General features: G+C 38.3%; 1 protein-coding gene across 2 annotated transcripts in view; it reads left to right on the plus strand.

The window, feature by feature from the left end:
- Positions 1-16882, plus strand: part of TAOK1 (TAO kinase 1) — a 133151-nt gene that overhangs the window by 11302 nt on the left and 104967 nt on the right. The gene's annotated exons all lie outside the window — the stretch shown is intronic.

Here is a 16882-nt window from a genome sequence, read left to right on the forward strand (position 1 = left end):
AATGACACTGTGATTGAATTGATATACCTATAGATATATATACCTATATATATATATATATCTATATATATAGATATATTGATATACCTATAGATATCTATAGATATACCTATAGATACATACCATATTATATTAAATGGGTTGGGGAGAACCACTACTTTCTAGAATGGCAAAAATATTGATGTATGAATTTTGTTTTTGTAATATATCAGATAATTCAATAAGTTAGAAGAGTATGTTTCATAAGCTTATTGGTATAGTAAAATGTGATTTTTACAAAAACTTGGGTTGTTGTGAAATGAAATTTTCTTTTTCCAGTTGAATAAATCTGAAGTAGATGATGGTAATATTTAATAATCATGTAAGTATAATTTTAAATGTTTCAAAAAATTTATTACTTTCTTTTTGCACTTAATAGTTTTAGTCTAGGAACTGACTTGGATTTTGTGCCTCTGAGGAACATCAGTGTTAATTTGTTTAAAGATTTATTTTTATTTATTTATGCATCCAAGAACTGGGGTGTATGCCAGGGTGTGTGTGTGTGTGTGTGTGTGTGTGTGTGTGTGTGTGTGTGTGTGTGTGTAAGGATTCACCAGAGACAGAGTAGGGAGCAGAACAGGCAGATCTACTGAAATACACTGCTGAGGGGAGAGCAGGACAGGTCTGCCGGACCATGTGACATGTGGGCCAGCTCCCTGGGTGGGGATTGAACTTGTGCTGCAGTGGCTGTGGATAACTTCATACTGCTGAGACTTGAACGCTTGCACCACAAGGGAGGACCAGAGCGTAATTTTATTTTGAAACAGTATTCTTTTAAAAATCTTTTTTGAAACAGTGATTAAGCTCTTTGGTTTACTCTTACTTAACATAGAAATCCATTTCATTTTAATACTTTTTGTGAGATACATAGTTATAATTTATGACTTGTTGATCTGTAGTAGGAAAACACCAAATCAAAATAGTATTTGATGGAATTTTAATTTAAAGAACAAGTTTAGGGGCGTCCCTGGTGGTGCAAGGGATGAAGTCACAGCGCTATGAAGCAGTCCACAGCCTCTGCAGCACTAGCTCAGTCCCTGGCCTGCCAGGGAGGTGACCCACATGGCGCAGCAGACCTCTCCTGTCTCAACCGCTGCTCCCCTCAGCAGTGTATTTCAGTCAGTCTGTCTGTTCTGCTTCCCACTCTGTCTCTGGTGAATCCTCTCAACCCCGCTCCTCTGGCCTATATCCCAGTTCTTATATGCATAAATAAATAAATCTTTTTTTTTTTTTTTTAAAAGAATCAGTTTAGGCAGTAAAGTATGTAGCTTTAGCAGCAAAATAAAATTTTGTAACACATGTGCTTATGTGACTTTTGAATGTTGCATTCTAGGCGCTGTACTATCAAAATAGGTTCAGTAATGATACCTCTCTTTATTTGTACATTTTAAAGTGCTGTTTGCTAGGGGCTGTGCCAGGATACAGAAATGAATAAGAGTTGGCCCCTCCTGTTTTCCAGTTTAGTAGGGATACAGATTCATAAGCAAATACATGTAATAACGCAGTGTGAGATTTCTGAACTGTGATAATATTGGCATTTTAGGTAGGCTAATTCATTGTTATGGGCCTTTCTGTAGTGTAATATAGATATTTTGTAGCATCCCTGGCCTTTACCCACTAAATGCACTGCACCCCCAGTTGCAATCATCAAAAATGTCTCCAGACATTGCCAAATGTCCCCTCGGTAACAAAATCATTATGAATGCTAAGGTTATGGTAAGTGAAATGGAAAAAGAGTTATTATAGTAGAAGGGAAGTAAAGAAATGTTAGGTGGAATGATCCCGGAGGGAATGAGATTTTATAAGGGTTTTGAAGAAAGCAGGAATAGAAAGGGTATTATATACTGAGAACATGAAAGATCAGTATCTAAGAACCCTCTTAGAATTTGACTACTAATGATTTGTGGTTATAGGTTATTTAGATGGTTTGGGATAGATATTTGGTAAGGTGAAGCTGAAAACGTACTTTGGGGCTATATCTTTTTTCTTTCCTTTTAGTTACTTAATTGAGGCACAATTGATGCAGCATAGTACATAAATAATCTATGTAAACTTGTTGAATTTTTGCAGATATATAGTCATATAACCACATGCCAAACAAGATGTAGAACCTTTCTAGCCCCTCTTTCAGTTACTTCCTAAAGCACCATTTTGTTGTGCTACTGAGTGACATGAAAATCATATAAAATTAGGAGCATGAGTTGATCAGATTTGTATTTTAAAACGATTACTCTGTAGGTATGGACAGTCAGAAGTTCATGTGGGAGATTAGTTAGAAGGTTATTATAGAACTCTTAAGGGGAGTAGAGCTGGCATGTATTTGAGAGTGATTAAGGCAGAAAAATTGATGGAAATTGGGACTTACTAGATGTAGAGGAAAGGATATATTGAAGATGACTATATTGCAAAGGGACAAGAATATTTGGCTTTGCTTGTGTACCACTCAGGAGAGATCAGATTATGTTGTGGTAACAAATAACAACTTTCCTTATCTTTTAACAGGACATTTTTTGCCTAACCTGCTATTTGTATAAGATAGGTTGGTGGGGATTTCTATTTTGTTGGTCTTGCTCATCAGGTGGAGGTTCTATCTCCACATGTTTCCATGATACCCATCACAGAGGAAGGACACTGTTAAAAGACTCACTGGCTCTTAAACAAGAGCTTTGCGTCATTTTGGCTTGTATTTTATTGACTACATCTAGTCTTGACCTAAGGGGGTTTCACAGAAGATAAGGAAGTACAATCCTGTTTTGTGTGTCCTGGAGAACTGAAATATTCCTGCTATGGTAGATATTTGTCATATGTTGAGTTTTAGCTTATTTAGTCATTTAAAAACTGAATTATGTTGATATTTATGGTAAGAATTTTAGTAATAGAGCCACCATTTATTGAACTTTTACTGTTTACAAGTACTTTATAATATATTTTCTTACAAATTTTTACAATATCCTTGCAAGGTAGATGGAAGTCCCATTTTATAGTGGGGAAATTGATGCTCGTGAGGTTAACAACTTGTTTTAAGATCACATAGCAGTAAGTGATGGAGTTCAAAGTACAAACATCAACCTTGAGCTGTACTCTGCTTAGTTGAGTAGCACCTAATTGGTGGTAGAATGGAAGGAGGAAAAAATCATTTTTGGTTGACTGATATCCAGTCAAATATTGCTAATTAGACCTAATATTGTTAATTAGACTTAAGTGAGTTAGCAGTGATATTTTTTCTGTAAATAGCACTTTTCTCCAAGATTTTTCTGTAATTTCACAAGTTGGGATATTTCACTATATATATTTTTTTATTTTATTTTATTTTTGCATAGAAGAACTGGGGTGTGTGGGGGGAAGGGGATGAGAAGATTCATCAGAGACAGAGTGGGGAGCAGAATAGGCAGATTTACTGAAATATACTGTTAAGGGGAGCAGCAGTTTAGCTCTCCAGCGCTAGGCCACCAGGGAGGCTCTATTTCACTTTTTTTTTTTTAAAGAACCACAGATGAGAAGCTGCTGTTTGTTATCCACTAATTCTGTTTTTTTTTTTTTAAACCACCGTTTATTTGATTTCTGCCCATATCATTCTGCTGAATCTTTTCTCTGAGACTACCTATTAATTATAAGTATTTGTGTGTAAGAATCTTTCACCTATTCTTCTTTATGCATGAAATGATAGTGTATGTATAATTTACTTTTCTATTACTCTCAGTGAGGATTTCCTTTCAGGTATGTGAATTGCTAATTATATGAGGATGTTGGTAATTAGAATGAGAGGGAATCTGACTGTCGGACATAGAAAAGTTAAATAGAAGCCTGAGTCAGGAGTAAGAATTTTTTAAAGGAAAACAATCTGTAAGATTATCTTTTTAACTCTGTTGGAATAAAGGGGCTTATTTTTGAGAGACTGACAATACTTTGACATGGATAGAGCCAAGGTTCTCTATAGGGGAAGGCCTGTGAGAAGGTAGACCAGATCATTTTCATATTCCAAGATATCCTTACATGTTGGCAACGTGGTTGGTCTTTTGGAAAATCAATAGCATTTGTTTTAAAATCAGAGAGACGGGCCTCCCTGGTGGTGGAAGGGGTTAAAAGTCAGCATTAGGAAGCTATGGGCAGCCTCTGCGGCATGAGTTCGATCCTCTGGCCAGGGAGCTAACCTACATGGCTCAGCAGACCTCTCCTGTCTCACCTACTGCCCTCCTCAGCAGTGTATTTCTGTCAATCCACCCGTTCTGCTCCCTACTCTGTTTCTGATGAATCCTTTCACCCCCGCTCCTTTAATCTACACCCCAGCTCTTGTATGCGTACATCAATAAATCTTTTAAAAAAATCAGAAAGACCTTAAATGATGCATTCTTTAAATTATTTAGAATAAGCTGTAATTAACTATCCATAATATTAAATTCAAAAGCGACAACAAGATACCATGTAAGTTATCTGCCCCTGCCTATCTCTTGCCAACTCATACGCCTTCCTATAGGCAACCACAATTTCTTGTGTATCCTTCAAAGAGCTGAATGATAGATTAGGCATGGGTTGGGGAGGACCTTTTCGTATACATGTCTGCAGAGGAACAATACATTTTTACAAGCACTTAATCAAAATTTTGAGGACATGAAAAATTCATAGTTAGCAGATATATTGTATGACTAAATTAGGATATCTACATGCTATTAGCATTCTCTTAATGATCTGGTGTGTGCAAAGAAATGTAAAAATATTTTCTAAGAGCCTAATTTTCTTCTGACCTTAGTCCTTCTACCTTGCTTTTGTTTTTAATATCTTAAGTGCCTAAAACATCAGTTTATTAGATTTTCAGAGAGCAGGACTTTGAGTTTAGAGAGAGATTGCCCTCCCTTTTTTGCAGAGTGCCATATTGAGTGCTAGGGGGAAAAAGTGTTTATGAAAGACAGAATTCACATGGAGAGCAAGTTCATGTGTGATATTTTATGTCTTCCAAGTCCTTGTAATACTAATGCTTTTTTTTAATTTTTTTAAAAGATTTATTTATTTATTTATTCATTCATTCATTTATTTATTTATTTATTTATTTATACAAGCACTGGGTACAGTCAGAAGCGGGGGAGGGTGAGAGAATTCACCAGAGCCAGAGCAGGGAGCAGAGCAGGCAGAAGAACCGAAGTACACTGCTGAGGGGAGCAGCGGGCGGCAGGAGAGGTCTGTGCGCCATGTGGGACCCTCCTCCGGTGGCCAGAGAACAGCTGGGGATCAATCTATCATTGATCTATCATTATCATGCGCTAATCTATCATTCGCAACCCAGTGCTCAACCGCTGCGCCACCGGGGAGGCCCACTAATGCTTTTTTTGAAAAAAGATTTATTTTATTATTATTATTTTTTTATAGAGTCATGTTTTTATTTATTTGTTTGTTTGTTTATACATGCACTGGGTACAGTCAGAAGTGCGGGAGGGTGAGAGAATTCACCAGAGCCAGAGCGGGGAGCAGAGCAGGCAGAAGGACCGAAGTACACTGCTGAGGGGAGCAGCGGGCGGCAGGAGAGGTCTGCGCGCCATGTGGGACCCTCCTCCGGTGGCCGGGGAGCAGCCGGGGATCGAACCGGCGTCGCAGAGGCCGCAGGCAGCTTCGCAACCCAGCGCTCTACCGCTGCGCCACCGGGGAGGCCCTATTTTATTATTTTTTAAAGAATATTTTTTTTTCTTTTTTTTAAGATTTGTTTATTTATCCAAGAACCGGGGTACAGGCCAGAATCACGGGAGGGTGAGAAGATTCGCCACAGACAAACTGGGAAACAGAACAGGCAGACTGATGAAATACACTGCTGAGGGGAGCAGTGGGCACGACAGGAGAGGTCTGCCGTGCCATGTGGGACCCTCGCCGGCAGGCCGGGATCAAACCTGTGCTGCATAGGCTGCGGACAGCTTCACGGTGCGGTGCTCAACCGCCTGCGCCACCAGGGGAGGCCCATAAAAAAAGATTTATTTTTAAAGATTTATTTATGCATATAAGAACTGGGATACAGGCCAGAGGTGTGGGGAATGATGGGATTCACCAGAGACAGATTGGGGAAGAGAACAGGCAGATTGACTGAAATACACTGCTGAGGGAACAGCAGCTGGGACAGGAGAGGTCTGTAGCATCATGTGGGTTAGCTCCCTGGTGGGGGATCGAACTTATGTTGCAGTGGCTGCCAATAGCTTCATTGTGCTGCCACTTAATCCCTTGCACCACCAGGAGGGCCTAAATTTGTTTTAATAGTTTTCATATCAACTAGGACCATACATGTTGTCTTGTTTTACAAGATACCCTTTTATTCATGGCTGAATAATATCTCATTATGTATTTATGCCACATTTTATTTATCTGTTTATCCATGATGGATACATTGGTTCCATATCTTAGGTTTTGTAAGTAATGCTGCAGTGAACATGCAGTGCACATATATTTTTGAGTAAATGTTTTTGTTTTCTTTGAGTAAATATCCAGAAGTGGAATTGCTAGATCATGATCATGGTTTCTGTTTGTTTTTAAGATTTATTTATTTATGCATACAAGAACTGGGGTATAGGCCAGAGGTGTGGGGGGTGAGAGGATTCACCAGAGACAGGGGGCATCAAACTCATGCTGCAGAGGCTGCGGACAGCTTCATAGGTTGTGTATTTAACCCCTTGCACCACCAGGGATGTCCATGGTTTCTATTTATAATTTTATAGGAACTTCCATACTGTTTTCAATAGTGATTGTGCCAGTTTACATTCCATTCAGTGGGTGCTTAAGGGCTCCCCCTTCTGTACACTATTGCCAGTACTTACCACTTGTCTTTTTTTAATTAAATATTTATTAAATATTTATTAAATGCATCATCTTTTTTTAAAATTTAAAAAAAAATTTTATATTCCCCATACAGTTGTATGTTCTTCATTAACTGTCCTTTTCTCATTACAAAATAATCCTTTTTATCTATGGTAATATTCCTTATTCTGAAGGTTCTTTATTAATACAGTGAGTCCAGTATTCTTTAAAAATTTAAAAACATTGTAGTGAGAGTATCATTTTTATGTTTAATGTGAATATCTTGTTGGCAGTTTTTTAGTTGCCTTTCGCAAAATGGTTTCTTAGTCTACATCTGCCTTTATTTTGGCATGTTCTCAGGCCATTTATATTTAATGAAAATAACAATATGGTTGGGTTTCAATGTTCTTTCCTGTTTTTTTTTTTTGTGTGTGTGTGTGTTGTTGTTCCCTGTTATTTATTTTCTATTTGCCCCACCTTTGAATTGTTCCTTTTGTCCTTTTTTCTGCCTCTGATTATTCAGTTTTATCTCCACAATTGGCTTGTCAGCCACAATTTTTAAAAAAGTGGCGGGCCTCCCCAGTGCTGCAGCGGGTTGAGCCAGGGAGCTACCCACATGGTGCGCAGACCTCTCTTGTCTCGCCCACTGCTCCCCTCAGCAGTTTTCAGTCCATCTGCCTGTTCTGCTCCCCGCTCTGTCTCTGGTGAATCCTTTCACCCTCCTGCACCTCTGGTCTGTACCCCAGTTCATATTATAAAATATATCTTTATTTATTTTTTTTTTAAATTTTTTTTAATAGAGGCATGTTTTATTTATTTATTTATTTGTTTGTTTGTTTTGTTTACACATACACTGGGTACAGTCAGAAGCATGGGAGGGTGAGAGAATTCACCAGAGCCAGAGCAGGGAGCAGAGCAGGCAGAAGGACCGAAATACACTGCTGAGGGGAGCAGCGGGCGGCAGGAGAGGTCTGCGCGCCAAGTGGGACCCTCCTCTGGTGGCCGGGGAGCAGCCGGGGATCGATCCGGCGCCGGCATAGGCCGCGGGCAGCCTCGCAACCCAGCGCTCAACCGCTGCGCCACCGGGGAGGCCCCTATATCTTTAAAAAAAATTATAAAGTAGGTCCTCCCCGGTGGCGCAGTGGTTGAACGCTGGGTTGTGAAGCTACCCGCAGCCTCTGCAGCGCCAGTTCAATCCCCGGCTGCTCCCCGGCCACCAGAGGAGGGTCCCACTTGGCGCGCAGACCTCTCCTGCCGCCCGCTGCTCCCCTCAGCAGTGTACTTCGGTCCTTCTGCCTGCTCTGCTCCCCACTCTGGCTCTGGTGAATTCTCTCACCCTCCTGCCCTTCTGACTGTACCTAGTGCTTGTATAAATAAATAAATAAATCTTAAAAAAAATTAAAAAGTAGCAATATGAATAATAGTCCTCTTAGTTCTTTTTATTTTTTATTTTTCAAAGGTTTATTTATTTATGCATACAAGAGCTGGGTTACAGAACAGAGGTGTGGAGGGGTGAGAGTATTCACCAGAGACAGAGTAGGGAACAGAACAGGTAGATTGATGGAATACTGCTGAGGGGAACACGAGGCAAGCCAGGAGAGGTCTGCTGCATCATGTGGGTCAGTTCCCTGACGGGGGATCAAACTCGTACTGCATAGGTTGTGTCTTAACCCCTTGCACCACCAGGGAGGCCTTTCATTCTACTTACTATCTCTATAGATTTGGCTACTCTAGAAACCTCATATGAAAATTATCTCATGGCAGTTGGCCTTTTGTAATAGCTTATTTTACAGCATTAGGTTTTACATATATATTTTTTATTTTAGCCAGTCTTAGGTGTTATCACCTTTCTTATTAAAGTATGTTTTACTGTATATACCATTCTAGATTGACAGTTTTTTTTCTTGTGCTTAGAAGCTGCTGTGTTATTATGTTGTTATGTTTTGACTCACATAGTTTCAGATAAGAAATCTGTAGTCTTTTTATCTTTGTTTCTTTGTAGGAAATATCTTTTCTCTGACTACGCTTTCTTTTTTTAAACTTTCTAAATATCTTTTCATTCAATTTTCTTTAAATAATGACACGTTGTATACTTTACAGAAACATTGCCTTGAAATGAGGTTTTTTTTTTTTTTTTTTTTCATTTTTCTTTCCGACTCTCAGCATGGAATAGTCTTTTGTAGACAGGACTATTTTTATTCCAAGGGGAATATGATTTATTCTCTTAAATAAACTTTCCCAAACATCTTTCTCTAAACAAATTCCTATATAAACAGAACCAGTCTAAATTCATGTAATGATGTTAGTTTTCTTTTTTTTTAAATATTTATTTATGCATTTAAGAATTGGGGTTCAGGACAGAGTTTCAGGGGGTGAGAGGATTAACCAGAGGCAGAGTGGAGAGCAGAACAGGCAGATTGACTGAAATACACTACTGAGGGAAGCAGCAGGCGAGACAGGAGAGGTCTACCATGTGGGTAACTCCCTGGCTGGGGATCGAACTCATGCTGCAGTGACTGCGGATAGCTTCATACGATGCGTCTTAACCCCTTGCACAACCAGGGAAGCCCCTAAAGTTAATTTCTAATTAATCCCCTGGTGGGGATCGAATTCGAACTGCAGTAGCAGTAGCTTCACAGTGCTGAGACACAACCCCTTTTGCCACCAGGCAGATCCCGTTAGGTTTTTCTTTTTAAAGATTTATTTATGCATATAAGAGCTAGGGTGTAGGCCAGAGGTGTGTAGGGGTGGACACGAAAGTATTCACCAGAGACAGAGTGTGGAGCAGAACAGGCAGATTTACTGAAATACACTGCTGAGGGGAGCAGCACACAAGATAGGAGAGGTCTGCTGCACCATGGTGGGTCAGTTCACTGGCCAGGGATTGAACATGTAGTGATGATAGTGCTGAAGTCTTAACCCCTAGGCCACCAGGGAGTCCCCAGTAATTTAGATTTTTAAAATTCCAGTTTTGTTTTAATGTGACTTTAGGTAAGCTTGAGGCCCTCATCCATAATGTAAATATTGAATATCTAAGGTACCTTTTATCTCTAATGTTCTGCTTCTGTTTATGTTCTGTTATATTTATATACAGAGGTAATGTGCCCTATTTTTATTTTGAAAGCGATTTTAAGAACTTTTTAGTACATCAGTAGAAGAAAAAACAATTTTTATCTTGTAATTTTATGTTACTATTACAGAAAATCTATATATTGAGATTGGGGAAACTCACAAGAACTTTGTTTTCCTTTTGAGCAAAAATGACAAAAAGGCAGGATTTGTGTTTTTACTCTCTGTGAAGATTTAAAACAAAAGTCATGAAACATGTATATTGTTTAACTTGGGTACCTGCCTTTTCTTTTGGGAAAGGAAGGACACAGACTTACAATTGGGTGTTCATGTAATGGAATTTATAATGGAGATAACTGAAAATACATATATCTTAAGTAATCGAAAGTAGTTCATATTTTGCTGTTTATGCCTCTCAGGAATTTAGTATAGGCTCAGTTGCTTATATTTTAAGTTTGGCCCTTTCCACTTTAAAAGCTTTTGTTAGGGGGCCTCCCAGCTGGGTACAGGATTCAAAGGGGTTAAGTGTCAGCGCTATGAAGCTATCCAAAACTGCAGCAGTTCAGTCACCTGCCAGCCAAGGAGCTACCCATTTGGTGTAGCAGACCTCTCCTGTCTTGCCCGCTCCTCTCCTCAGGAGTGTGTTTCAGTCAGTCTGCCTGTTCTGTTCCCCACTCTGTCTCTGGTGAATCCGCTCACCCCCTGCACCTCTGGCTTCTACCCCAGTTCTTATATGCATAAATAAATTTTTTTTTAAAAAAAAAGCTGTTGTTAGAATATCATATTGGACAAATCTTAAGACAATTGTTTTTTCTTTCTTATTTTTTCCTATTTAAAAAATATTGAATACACTCTGCCAATAGTCTTGGTTTATACACAGTCAACTTTGACTCAATAATAGCTTCAATTAAAAATTTACTTCTATGGACCTTGAAGTATAATATTGGACCAACCATTATATTGTTATTTACATTAAATAATTATCTTAGCTTTCACTGTTTATTTTAATCTAGTGACTTGACTTTAGGTTTACCACAAAAAAGTGCTTATAAACAATTGGCATATTCCTGTACCACGTTCCAGAAATTCAGATTTAGTTTTTTTTTTTTTTTTTTCAGATTTAGTTTTGATGAGGGTCCTAAGAGTATGCATTTTAATAAACTCTAGGTAATTCTCATGCAAGGGACTGTGAACCATACTTGAACACAATACAAATGTGCACCAATAAATTATATATACTGTCTCCCTTTCTGCCTATTAAAACAGGTTCTTTTATTGCTTCTCTATATAATTTCTATATTCACACTGACATTTTTTAAATACTTGCTGTTTATGAGAGTTAGATGTGTTAGGTACATGTATTTCAAATAACTAAGGCAACCTCTGCCTTTTTTTTTTTTTTTTAAGATTTATTTATTTATTTATACAAGTACTCGGTACAGTCAGAAGCGCGGGAGGGCGAGAGAATTCACCAGAGCCAGAGCAGGGAACAGAACAGGCAGACTGATGAAATACACTGCTGAGGGGAGCAGCGGGCAGCTTCACAACCCAGTGCTCAACTGCTGTGCCACCAGGGAGGCCCAGGCAACCTCTGCTTCTAAGGAACTTATCTAGTGGTAGAGGAGACATGTAAACAGTTCAGTACAATGAGATGATGTAAGTGCTAATTGAGTGTAAACAAATCTATGGAAGTGGCACATACTGACAAAATTCATATATTATGCCTGGAATAAGAGTTGTCTTAAGGAATTTTCCCAGTGGAGATCATATCCAGAAAACGAAGAAACAAGAGGAGTTTGGTATGAAATGCTTATTGGTTATGCACTGTGTTCTGTACACATACTTCATTTAACCATCACTTATGTCCCTGTGACATAGGCATTATTCTTTTCCCTGATTCAAAGATGGGAAAACAGTGGTCAGTTATTTCCCAACAAATTAGCTCCCAACACTTAGTATACTGGCTGATCAGTTTTGGGACTTAGATAATATGATCCAGAATATGTGAATTTTAAGTTACTGTGAGTTCAAATTCCTGAAAGGATGAACATTGTGAAAAACTGAGAGACCTTTGCCACTAGAAGACAGTAAGTTGAAAGAAGATGAGGCTTTAGTGTTAGACTATGCAATCCTTAATACCACGTTAAGGATTTTTTGTTTCAACTAAAGTACAGTGTAAAGGCTTGGAGTACTTAAATAAAGGAAATGATATAATCAGATTTGCATTTTGAAAGGTCATCTGTTTGTAGTAGACCAAATGAATTGGAAGGGGGCCAAGAGTGGATGCAATGGTACTATTTAGGAGGTTGTTACAGTTAGATAAAGTGCTAGCCTGTATGAAATAAAGACACATGATTGTAGAGATGGAGGAAAGAGGGCTAATTTAAGAAAGGTTCAGGAGGACAAATTTATCTATTTATTTAGTTATTTAAGATTTCTTTATGCATACAAGAGCTGGGGTACAGGCCAGAGATGCGGGGGTGAGAGGATTCAAAAGACAGAGTGGGGAACAGAACAGGCAGATTGACTGAAATACACTGCTGAGGGAGCAGCGGGCGAGTCAGGAGAGGTCTGCTGCGCCATGTGGGTTGCTCCTTGGCCGGCCAGGGATCAAACTCATGTTGCAGAGACTGATTACTTCATAGTGTGGTGCTTAACCCCTTGCGCCACTGGAGAGGCCCAGAAGGACGAATTTATATGACATGATGATGGTTGGATTATGAGAGAAGGAAAAGGGGTGTCAGAAATAACTTAGGTTTCTGAATTGCTGAATTGGATACATTAGGTTGGTTCGCTTTATTTTATATAGGACACAGTAAAAAGATAAGATTGATTTGAGTGATTAGATTATATTAAGTTAGAAGTTTGAGATATTCAAGTGGAGATGTCAAATATAAAGTTTTACAATATCCTTGAACTTTCTGTATAGTAAATAAGATTCCTATTCTTTTGTTCCAAATAACATAGCTTATTAGTACTTTTTCAGGGCCTTATTACCCTATCTCTTGAGTTACTAATAATAAAAAAGAATACAGAGTTTGACTTTCAGTTATTAGAAGAGAGCGTGAAAAGGTTATTCAGTCTAGAAGGCAATTAAGGCATGTATGTACGACAGTTCCTCTTTTGGAGAATGGCAGAACCAAGAATGTACTCTGGAAAAAGACCAGTAGAAAGAAGGTGAAAATGGCTAACTTATATCTGATACAGCAATTTAAAAGCAATCTGTTTTGATGATTGAAGTTAAATATTTCCTTCCTTTTGGTAATAAATTATTCTTGGCTTAAGAAACAATTATCCAAGTTACTGTAGATCCTCAGTTGAAATAATTATACCAGATTGAAAGTGTTCTTTCTTTTCCCATCAGATTCATTGGTGCTGTCTGATAAATCACTGTAGGATTACGTCTTACTTTTGAGCATATTGGGTATTATAATTCCCCCTAAATTTTCATAAAAAATAAGAGGTATAAGTAGTATTTCTTATATAAGTTGAAAACATTTCTAAGAGGTTATTACATTTTGATTATTGCGTTTGTCAGAAAATATGTTGCCACACTTGAAAGTATTGATATTGAACTAAATATACTAAGCTTTTGATGCAAATTTTATAACTTAAATATTATTATTAGTATTTGTGTTATTGATCCTTTAAAATTCTCTAAAAACAAAAAAAAAGGTTTTAAAAGTAATTCATGTGTATGTAGAACATTAAAACATCCCTGATTTTACCACCTAGAGATATCATTGTTTTAATGTACTTCCTTTGCTATTGCTTGTTTCTGTTTTTTTTTTTTGCCATAGAAGAACTGGGGTGTAGGCCAACGGTGGAGGAGATGAGAGGATTCACCTGAGACAGTGGGGAGCAGAACAGGCAGATCTACTGAAATACACTGCTGAGAGGAGCAGCGGGTGAGACAGGAGAGTTCTGCTGCTCCATGTGGGTTAGCTCCCTGGTTGGGGATCAAACTCATGCTGCAGTGTCTGTTGATAGCTTGATGTGCTGAGACTTAACCCCGTGTGCCACTGGGGAGGCCCTCCAATTTTTATTTCTGATTAAAACTCATTAGTCTATCTTTGATGTATAAAGTTTAGGATTTTTATACTATCTTTGATGTATAAAGTTTTGGCATTTGATGTATAAAGTACATCTTTATACTATCTTTGATGTATAAAGTTTTGGCATTTGATGTATAAAGTATAGGAATCTAGTTCAGTTTTTTGAAATAGAAAACCTGGAAATGGGAAATAGTTTTTGCATTCTATTTCAGTTCCAATAAAATGAAAGAATTTTGCAAGGATTATGGATCTGCATCTGGACTTGGGATAATGTCTGGCACATTAGCAGTGTCTTCCATGGGTAAAGGGGAAGATGTTAAAAAGATAGTACACCATTCATAACTGCAATCCCAAAGTTAAACATTTTCCAATATTATTTATTGAGTATTCTCTTGGAAATACCATCTTTATATGAATTCAAAGTAATATTGGTTAGTGAATTTTGCTTGTGTTTTTTCCCTCCTACTACTAATGTTATTAATATGAATGTTAAAGCAGATTTAATCGTTTTCCTATTATTAGGCTTTAATTAAAAAGTTGCAGGACTAGGGGCCTCCCTAGTGGCACAAGGGGTTAAGCACCACACTATGAAGCAATCTGCAGCCTCTGCAGCACGAGTTCGATTCCTGGCCAGCCAGGGAGCAACCCTCATGGCGAGGCAGACCTCTCTCCTGTCTCACCCGCTGCTCCCCTCAGCAGTGTATTTCGGTCATTCTGCCTGTTCTCTTCCCCATTCTGTCTCTCATGAATCCTCTCACCCCTCGCATCTCTGGCCTGTACCCCAGCTCTTGTATGCAGAAATAAATAAAATCTAAAAAAAAAAAAGTTGTAGGGCTAGTACAATGACTATCCCTTGAACTCATATATGTTGACATATATGATAACTTGCTATATCACATATACACACATTTTTTTCCCTTGAGTGATTTAGTTGTAGACATGACTGTGTAAATACTTAAGTATGCGTTACTTTAGAACAAGGATCTTGGTTACTAAGTACAGTAGAATTGCCATTGTCAGGAAATTTATGTTGTGTTTATGTGTGTGTATGTGTATGTGTGTATATATATACTTATATAAATAAATATAAATATAAATAAAATTCCAGTTTGTCACAATACCTTTTAAAACTAGACACCATTAACCCCTATCCCCAATCCAGGACCATGCATTACATTTATTTTCCGTATCTCTTTATTAAATATCTGGAATATTTCCCTGGTCGTGGTGTTCCCCTCCCCCCCCACGCCTTTGTCTTTCATGACTATTTTGAAGAATTCAGGCTAATTGCTTTGCAGTTAGTTTTGACAGAAAATCATCTTTGAGATTTCCAAATCTGTTGGTGTGGAGTTATATCTAAATAGTTTGACAGTCTCTTTCTTTCCTAAGTCTTTCACCCATTAATATTTTTAGAAGGCTGTTTTTCAGTATATGCATAGAATTTTGAAAAGTTTAAACAAAAAAAGTATTTTGCAAAGTTGTAACTTGTGTAGATTTTACAATATTAAATTAAAAAAATTCCTGTCTCATTCCTACCTTGTATTTAAGTTTCTGACACTTCTAAGGATCATCAGAATTCTACTGTTTTTTTATTTATAATTTATTTTTAAATTTTTTAAATTTTTAAAAATTTTATTTATTTTACATAGAGGCATGTTTTTATTTGTTTGTTTGTTTGTTTGTTTATACATGCACTGGGTACAGTCAGAAGCGCGGGAGGGTGAGATAATTCACCAGAGCCAGAGCGGGGAGCAGAGCAGGCAGAAGGACCGAAGTACACTCCTGAGGGGAGCAGCGGGCGGCAGGAGAGGTCTGCGTGCCATGTGGGACCCTCTGGTGGCCGGGGAGCAGCCGGGGATCGAACCAGCGCTGCAGAGGCTGCGGGCATCTTCGCAACCCAGCGCTCAACCGCTGCACCACCAGGGAGGCCCTGTTTTTTATTTATAATTTAAAACGTCACATGAACTACATTCATTGAAGACAAAATAAACTAGAAAATATGGAAGCAAAATGAAAATTAGTCTACTATAAATTTTACCACTCAGATATAACAGCAGTCAACATTTTGGTCAATACCTTTCCAAATTTGAGGGAATTTGTGAGCGAGACATTACAGGATTTTCCATCAATGTAACTGTGCTGTGGTTTGCTTTTCCCTCCTTTAAATAATGGTTACCTGGACCTCCCCTGGTGGCGCGGGCCGTTGAGCGCAGTGCTGTGAAGCTGTCTGCAGCCTCTGCAGCGCAGGTTCGATCCTGGCTGGCAGGGGAGAATCCCACATGGCACGGCAGGCCTCTCCTGTCTTGCCTGCTGGGGGGTCAGCATTGTATTTCAGTCAATCTGCCTGTTCTGTTCCCTGCTCTGTCTCTGGTGAATCCTCTCACCCTCCCCTGCGTCTGGCCTGTACCCCGGTTCTTGTATGCATGAATAAATAAATCTTAAAAAAAAAAAATAGTGGTTACCTTATTAAACAATGAAAGAGTAGAAAAGTATAGGTACCATATGATCTCGCTAAAGGCAAACAACTGGGAAAAGAGGCCAGCATTTAGTTACTTATCAAGTATTGTAAATAATTATTAACGGTGATAGCAATTAATTTTCTAGTTGTTAGAATCTCGATTGGGGGGGGAACTAGAGAATGAGCGCCTGTGGAGAGGTAGAAAACATGAAAATACTAAACTTTGTTTTATTAGGTACTAAGTTTCTTGTAAATGCTATGGCCACAGAATAAAATAGTATCTTTCCAGAAGTAGTTAATTGTATGTACAAGATTTGTGTGTGTAACAGAATACTTACTGATGGAGCCAGAAAAAAAGGACCATTTTGTAACTTCTGAAATTACTGATTTAAGTCATTTGATGAAAGTATGAAGTATATCTCCTTTACATTTAAAATACTGTAATATGATTCTTTCACCAGCTACCTGGAGCTAGTATCAAGATTATGCAGAT

The sequence above is a fragment of the Talpa occidentalis genome, unplaced genomic scaffold, assembly GCF_014898055.3.
Source record: "Talpa occidentalis isolate TD23 unplaced genomic scaffold, MPIMG_talOcc4v2.1 talOcc4.7, whole genome shotgun sequence".
NCBI classification, from domain to species: Eukaryota; Metazoa; Chordata; class Mammalia; order Eulipotyphla; family Talpidae; genus Talpa; species Talpa occidentalis.